General features: G+C 35.6%; 1 long non-coding RNA gene across 1 annotated transcript in view; it reads left to right on the forward strand.

The window, feature by feature from the left end:
* The window catches only part of LOC102018490, a 19,772-nt gene extending 14,012 nt beyond the window's left edge, over nucleotides 1-5,760 (forward strand). The window contains exons 3-4 of the long non-coding RNA XR_260300.1: nucleotides 3,650-3,849; nucleotides 5,661-5,760. This is a non-coding gene — a long non-coding RNA (uncharacterized LOC102018490). The remainder of the gene's footprint in view (nucleotides 1-3,649; nucleotides 3,850-5,660) is intronic.
* Nucleotides 5,761-8,214: the final 2,454 nt, after the last annotated feature.

Here is an 8,214-nt window from a genome sequence, read left to right on the forward strand (position 1 = left end):
AGAGTAAATAAAACCTAAAAGGTGCAATAGATACTGTGAAAGGGAAATAAACTGCTCCAAGGGAAGGAACTGGGATAAAGGAAAGGAGAAAAGAAAGAAGGGAAAAATATGTATGTATATACAAGGATAGCTGGGATAATTGTACTGCTGGTGTCTGTTGGTTTATTGAAAGGAACAGTTAATGCTTGCATTTTTTTTTCTTGACCAATTTTCCATGCTTATATCTGCTAATCTGAACAACTACTTTGAAGACAACAGTATGCAATATAACAACCATTGTTGAATTCCTACCATCTTGTTTAGTGCAACTCTGCATCATGTCTAATTTTTTTATTACTTTTTGTATTCTTTAATTGTTTGATCAATCTTGCATTCTTACATATGGTAATCTGAGCAACTTCATTGAAGATAACAATGTGTAATATAACAACCATTGTTAATTCCTATCATCTTGTTTTAAAATCTTGTTTTTATTGTTTTTGTGTTGTTTTATTTTTGTCTTTGTTGTTATTTTGTTATTGTTTTTTTCTGTAAAATAAAAGAAACAAATATAAATGAATCTAAGCAAGGAAATAAATGCTTTCTTAAAAATAACTCTAGTACTCTGAAAAAGAGCTTGAAGAGATCATCACAAATGACAGAAATCTGTTTTTGATAGGCAGAGCCAATATTGCCATATTAACAAAACTGATATACAGATTTGGTATAATTCCAATCAAAATATGAGCAGTAATCTTTTCAGAATTAGAAAAAATAATTCTAAAACTTACATGGAACCAGAAGAGACCCAGAATAGCAAAAGGCATCCTGGGTAAGAAGAGAAAATCAGGAGGTATCACAATCATCGATTGTAAGTTATATTACAAGGCTACATTAACAAAAGCAGCATGGTACTGGCACAAACACCAGACATGGGGATCAGTGCAACAGAATAGAGGATGCAGAAACAAACTTAGGCACATCTAACCATCTAATCTTTGACAAAAGGGCCAAAAACTTATGCTGGGGAAAAATATAGTGTCCTTAACAAATGGTTCTGGAAAAACTAGTGGTCCACATACAGAGCTATCAATCTAGATTTATATCTTTCACCTTGTACTAAAATAAAGTTAAAATGATTCAGAGACCTAGATATTAAAATAGAAATAATCTGCTGGAAAATAAAATAGACAAGATGCTCAAGGAAATAAGTATAGGCCAGAGTTTTTTGAGCAGAACCCCAATTGGGCAAGAAATAGCACCAAGAATCAATAAATGGGATTATATAAAGTTAAAAAGTTTCTGCACAGTAAAGGAAATAACAAAAAGAGTGAAGAGACAGCTTACAGCCAGGGAAAAATCTTTGCTAGCTATTCCTTGGACAGGGGACTAATATCTAGAATATATAAAGAACTCAAAAGTTATAGAGTCCCTGAAATAAAAATCCAATTAAAAAAGGGCAAACCAAAAGAAGTAAAAATCCCAAAAAAAAAACAAAAAAAGGGCAAAAAACAAAAGAAAAAAATTCAAAAACCTTGGAAAGTAAAAAAAAGAAAAACAAAAAAAAAACGAAAATTCAACCTGATCCAAGAAAAAAGAACAACAATCAAAAATCAAAAAAAAAAAAAAGCCGGGGAATGGGGGGAAAAAAGAAACCCTTAAAATGGTGGGGGGAAAGGAAAACAACAAAAATTAAGGAAAACAAGAAGGAAAATCCCCAAAAAAACAAAAAAAAAAAATCCTGGGGCCCAACCTAGAACCCTTGAAAAAAATCCCCCCACAAAAATAAAAGGAACAAGATAAAAGGAAAAAAAAAAAACCAAGAATAAAAAAACAAAAACTAAAAAAGTAAAACCTGGAAAAGGCCCAAAAGGCCAACAAAAAAAAAAAGGAAAAAAAAAATATAGTATATATACACAATTGAGTACTATGCATCCACAAAAGAGCATAAACTTGAACCATTTGTAAAAATATTGATGTACCTTGAGACCATAATACTAAGTGAAATAAATCAGACACAGAAGGTTAAATATGGCATGGTTTCTATCATATGAGGAATCCAAAGTATACATAATTTAAAGAGCAAAATAAAAGGTAGATAAGGAACAGGGAGGTAGATCTTTTGCAGTAGAATGGGGTTGAAGGATATAGGGAGCAAGAAGGAAAAGGAGGTAGGGGGAGGGAAAAAGGGTTAAGATGTGGTATGTATATGTACCAACTCCCCATGGTGGATATAGTCACTATGTATCTGTTATGTTTTATATCTAGATGTCTCCCCAAAGCCTCTGTGCTCAGAGGTGTGGCTTTTGGGAGGTGGCTGGATCGCGGGTGTGTGATGCTCATCATTGGATCAGTCCACTGATGGGTTTATAGCAGGGTGTGAGGTTGGGAGGTGAGAACTGGTGGAACAGGTGAGTCATGGGCATGGCCTGGAAGAGGATATATCCTTTCTCCCTCGATCCCTTACTGCTTCCTGCCTGCTATTCCCTAAGCAAGGCTCCTCTGCCATGAACTCTGCCCTGCCGCCCTGCCTTGAAATAAGCTATGGACTGAAACCTCTACACACTGTCAGCTAGAATAGACCTCTTCTCCTTTAACTTGGGGGGTATATGGTATTTTTATTACTGCAATGAGAAGTAACTAAGACAGTACTGCAAATACGTACTATTAACAAAAAAGAATGAAGTCTTAACTGCAGTTTGTAGCTAAGAGAATCCAGAGCTTTCTCCAGCTTTTCAAAGACTTGGCTTGAATGATATATCTCTCTATAAGTCCTTCCTAGGCCAGATTTTTTTGTAATTACATTTTATTAGCAGAGCTCAACTCTGCTAACAAAATGTGATATTTGGATTCTTTAGAGATTGTAATATTTCCTTTAAGAGTTGAGTTTATAAACTATGGAAACAGGTGTGAAGCCCAATTGTGTGATCTGTGGCTTAACTCTCACTTTTTGTACTTTCCTGGATCCGGACGGATGAATCATTTGAGTTGAGCACAAAAGGTTCAGTCCAGGGAGCTGTCTTTGAGAGGCATTGCTTTTTTGTTTGGTGTTGGATGCCCAACCAGTACAAAGGCATTATTTGTGGTAAGATAAAAAGGAATTGTTGCATGGTGGCACACACTTCTAATCCCAGAACTCAGGAGGCTGCGCTACACAGTGAGTTCAAGGCCAGCCTGAACTGTGTAGTGAAACCCTGTCTCAGAAAAACAAGAACAACAACAACAAAAGATTGTTAATAATGGCCAGATACAAAAAAGTCAAAGAAATGGCCAGCAAAAGTAAAACACAGGTAGCCAAATTAAAGCAAAATAAACATAGCAGTACTGTTTCAGCTTCTTATGCTATTTGCTATTGATCTTTTATTTCTTTTTTCCTTTGTCACTATTCCACTTATTACTTCCACAGTTTGTACACACCCAAGAGTAGGTAGGTTTGGTGACTTGGTGTAAAGAGACATTCAGAAATTGTAGTGTGTACTGCCTTTAAGGCAAAACAGGGAATTCTAGATAAAGAGACAATGAAATGGAAAAATATATCAGTGGTTATGAGCACATTGAAAACTTGTGAAGGGTGCCCAGTGGACTCCAGAATAATTCACACACATTAGTGATAAGAATGGGGACCTGATTCTCAGACAAGGTGTCTGAATTTGTCTGCCTAATCTTTTAGGCCTGGGAGCTGCCTTCAAGTGCTGGACCTGATAAACTGCGGATGACATATGGGCTCCTCCATAGTCATGGAATCTCTGGGAAGAAGTTATGATACATGAAAATCCAAAAACAGCCATCTGAGACCCAGCAGATATGTCAGCTGGCAGAGGCAAAGCTGTTGGGGGCTATATTTGGATTTTGTAAGGTGCCAAAACACAGGTTTGTATTTTTCATTGCAGTAGAATTTATTGCTTATGCCATATTTATAAAGGGGTTTTGTGCAATGTGTTTGATTACAAGTGTACCCAAGATGGGCAACAGGTACTTGACATTTGTTGCAGGAAGAGACCTTCATATCAGGGATGAATTTCTAAATTAGTCTTCACTGTTCTATATTCTTGCCTTGGAGCTGACCTGTTCAATACATAAAGTATTCCAAGAGTGTACCAAAGAAGTCTCCTCTTAGTTTTCTCATCCCTCTACTTCTCTTTTTGATAGGTACAATGGCTTCCTTATGTATTTTATTTTTCCTAACAACAGCACTAACCTGTTATTACATGGCTACATAACAACAGTGTAAATTGTTGGGCTATCTACCACAAGTTGTATGTTAGTGCATGTGTGTATATTTATGATTTCATGATTCTGATAAATACACAACAGGTTAAAAGTGCATTTTTTCTTTTATAAAAATAAAAGGGAGCTAGAAGTTCTGTACAATTAGAAGCAATGATAAACTTCAGAATATATGAAGATTGGGTCACTCTTTGGCTGTGGAATGAATTATGCTTACAACACAGTCTAGTAGCTGGAGGAAAGTGGTCCTCATTGCAAGGGTCCTGATGCTTCAGAATGGCATCATCCCCGTGACCTTTCTAATGGAGTGCTGCAGTAGTGGCAGATGGTGTAGACCCCATCAAAGGAAGTAGAAGGTGGCTTCACTTCTGAATGCAAACTTTTTAATTCTCCAAATCTGCCTTAGCTCCAAAAATTCAGTTGAGAGCAGAAAAGAAGGAAGGTAGCTGTGAAGATTGTGAAGTATAGAAGGGGCAACTATGTCTGTCATCTACACTTTCTGATAGGAGGGAGTTCTAGTACACAAGGAGGGAGGATTGTGTAGAAAGGGAAGCAACAGGTTTGAAAGTCTGTGGTGTAGACCCTGGGAACTACCAGAAAACCATTACACCTTTGTTGGGGATTCCTCAACAAAGTAAATATCTCTTTAAATGCTATAGTCCCTCCACATGTGAGCAGACAGTATAAGGTTGCCACATATGTGGGGAAAAATATTTACTTGACAAGAAATGTTGCCTCGATAAGTACTGTATCTGCAGCCCTACTGGTATCTCGTTAGGAAGCAGGTTTGGTCAGTCATCATTCTCTTGGCACTTCAGTTGGTCTTCTGAGAACCAGGGTATTTTCTTTTCTGGAAAACTTATTATTGAAATACAAGATAAACACAGCAAAGGATGTAAATCCTAGGTGGCCACCTTCCTAAATTTCTACAAAGTGAGCATTCTTACGAAAACAATTCCAAGTCCAGATGAAAAGCACAGCCACATTCCTGTTTGCCTCCCTTGTGGCCAATCGTAACATTCCTTTAAGAAAAGAGACCAGTTTTCTCACATTTATCCACATAGACTGATTTCGCCTCATTGAGAACTTCAGACAAATGGAACTAGATAGTATATATTCTTTTATGTTTGGCTTCCTACATTTGTGAAATTCATCCATGATGTCACATGGATTGATAATTCATTCTTTTGCATTGCCTTGTAGTATTCCATGGTACTCACAATTTATACATTCTACAGCTGACAAATGTTTGATTTGTTTCCAGTTTTTTGCTATTATAAATATTGTTGCTGCTAACATTTCTGGGCATGTCTTTTGTCAACTATAGTTCACATTTTTGTTGAATATGTACCTAGGGATGGAATTTCTGGGCTATAGAATATGCATATTTTCACCCTTAGAAAATAAGAAGAGTTTTCTAGAATAGCTGCTCCTACTGACAATTGCTCTTGTAGTCTACCAGGCTTCCAATTGCTGCACAGTCTCGTGGTTCTGGGTGACTAATTAACGTATGCTGATGGGCGTGTAGCCCTGTTTTACCATGGCTTAACTTTGCAATACTCTGATGGTAAGTGACAGCAGATCTTTCTGTGAATATTGGTCATTTGAATACTCTCATTAACAAAATATCTTTTTAAGTCTGTTACCCATTTTTAGAAATTATAATTGTCTTTTACTTGACTCCTAGGAGTTTTCTGCATATATGGAGAAGTCCATTGTCACAATATGCATTGAAAATATCTTCTTCAGATCAATGTCTTTCCTTTCTCTGCATTCATGTTTAGTTATGCAAGTTCTAACTGTTAATACAGTTAGTTTATCAATATTTTTGAGTTTTTGTGCCTCCTAGAAGAATAAAAATGTTTTCCTACTATCTTCTGCTTGTTTACTTTTTCCATTTAGGTCTCTGCTCTCTGTATGTTAGAAATGCCAACTTTTTTCTCTTAGGATTTCTTTATCCATTTCAGAATCACATACATTTTTGTAGAAAAACCCACTCATAATTATGATTGGAATTTGTACTGAGTGTAGATCATCTGAAGAAATTTGTGGTTTTTTTTTTTTTTTGTCTCTTTGAGACGGGGTTTCACTAGGCAGTTCAGGCTGGCTTTGAACTCATTTTGTAGCGTAGGCTGGCCTCGAATTTGCAGTGATCCTCCTGCCTCAACCTCCTGAATGCTGGGATTACAGGTGTGTGCCATTACACCCAGTCATAAATTTATGTATTTTGTTTTACTTCTTGAACAAGGTTACTCCTCTTTATATTTGAGCAGTTTACAATACATACCCATGACTTATTACTGTGTAATATAATTATATAACCACATAAATTCATGTAACATAAATATGCATTTTACTACTTTCTCTAACATTTACAATTCTCATGCTTTATATTGTTATATTCTTTTATGAGACATTTATTCAAACCTACTTTATATGCGGTAAAAGTTCTCCTTTTAGGTGTATAATCCTATGAATTTGACTAACATGTTTATGAATATATTCATTTAACTACCCATAATTAAGATCCCTAATATTGCTATCACCCCAAGTACACCAAATATTTCCTATTTCTTCTTATATTCAGTGTGATTCCTCATCCCAGCCTCTTTTAGGCACTGATATAATTTTCATTGTTCATAGTTTTATCTTTTTACCTAGAAAGAGTCATACAGTTATACAAGTTATATAGTAGAATATTTTGCATATAGCTTATTTCACATATATAATGCTTTTGGGAACCCTGCATGCTGTTGCATGTGTTAGTAGTTTATTCTTTATTATTACAGACCAGTGTTGTGCTGTGTGGATTCAGCATAATTTGTCTAATTATTGGTTGATGGTCATTGTTAAAAATTTTGGGGTAATTATGAATGAAATTGCCATGAACCATAGAGGCTTGTGTATGGACATATGTTCTCATTTCCCTTGCAAAACAGATAAAAGTCTGTGTCTGGAATAAATAAAAAGCAACTCAGTAAGAAGCAAATAAATAATTCATTTTACAAATGGGCAAATGATTAGAGCACACCTTTCAAACACAATATATGGATGGCAACAAGCAACAAGCACATAAAATAATGCTCAATATTATTGGTCACTAGAGAAGTGCAGATTGAAACTACAAGATAACAATACACACCATTTAAATGGCTAAAATTAAAAACAAAATGGAAAGACAAGTTTCTTCTGAGGATGTACAGCAGCTGGAGCATTCATACACTCTTAGTGGGAATGAAGAATAAATAGTACATGAGGGGGCTGGGGATTAACTCAGCGGCAAAAGCGCCTGCCTGGCAAGCACAAGGTCATGAGTTCGGTTCCCAGTACTGGAGAAAAAAAACAAAAAAACAAAAACAAAAAAATAAACAAACAAACAAATAGTACATGAGAAGCCACTTTGAAGATATCAATATGTAATACAACAATGATTGTTAATTCCCTACCACTTTGTTTGTAACTCCATATTGTCTGTACTGTCCTTTTGCTACGCTGTAAAATGTTGTCTGTCTGTTAAAAAAAAAATGTGGCTAGGAAAAAAAAAAAGAATAAATAGTACAACTGGTTTGGCTTCCTTCATTTTAATGAAATGATACCACAAGATATTGTTGTGTTACAATCAGTATTCATCTTATTTACCCACATGTTTATAATTTCTGTCTGTGTTTCTCTTTCTGTGATTATGTTTCCTTCTAATTGAATGACTCTGTAGTGCCACTCTCAGTGATTGGTTGCTGGTGACAAATTCTTCCTGGTTTTGGTTGTCTGGAAATGGATTTACTTTACCTGTGTTTTCATAGGATTTTTTTGTTTGGGCATGTAAATCTAGGCTTACTGTTATTTTCTGTTACCATTTCAAATATTTTGTTAAATTACCTTCTGGCTTCCATGTATTCTGTTAAGAAGTCAGGTATAAATCTCATTGCTTATGTGGTTTTCTTTGCCACAGGCTTTTGAGTTCTTTGAAAAGATTCTTTTATTCATGCCCTAAATATTCCTCACACTTCT

This window comes from Chinchilla lanigera, unplaced genomic scaffold, assembly GCF_000276665.1.
Source record: "Chinchilla lanigera isolate Chin_1 unplaced genomic scaffold, ChiLan1.0 scaffold00014, whole genome shotgun sequence".
NCBI lineage: Eukaryota > Metazoa > Chordata > Mammalia > Rodentia > Chinchillidae > Chinchilla > Chinchilla lanigera.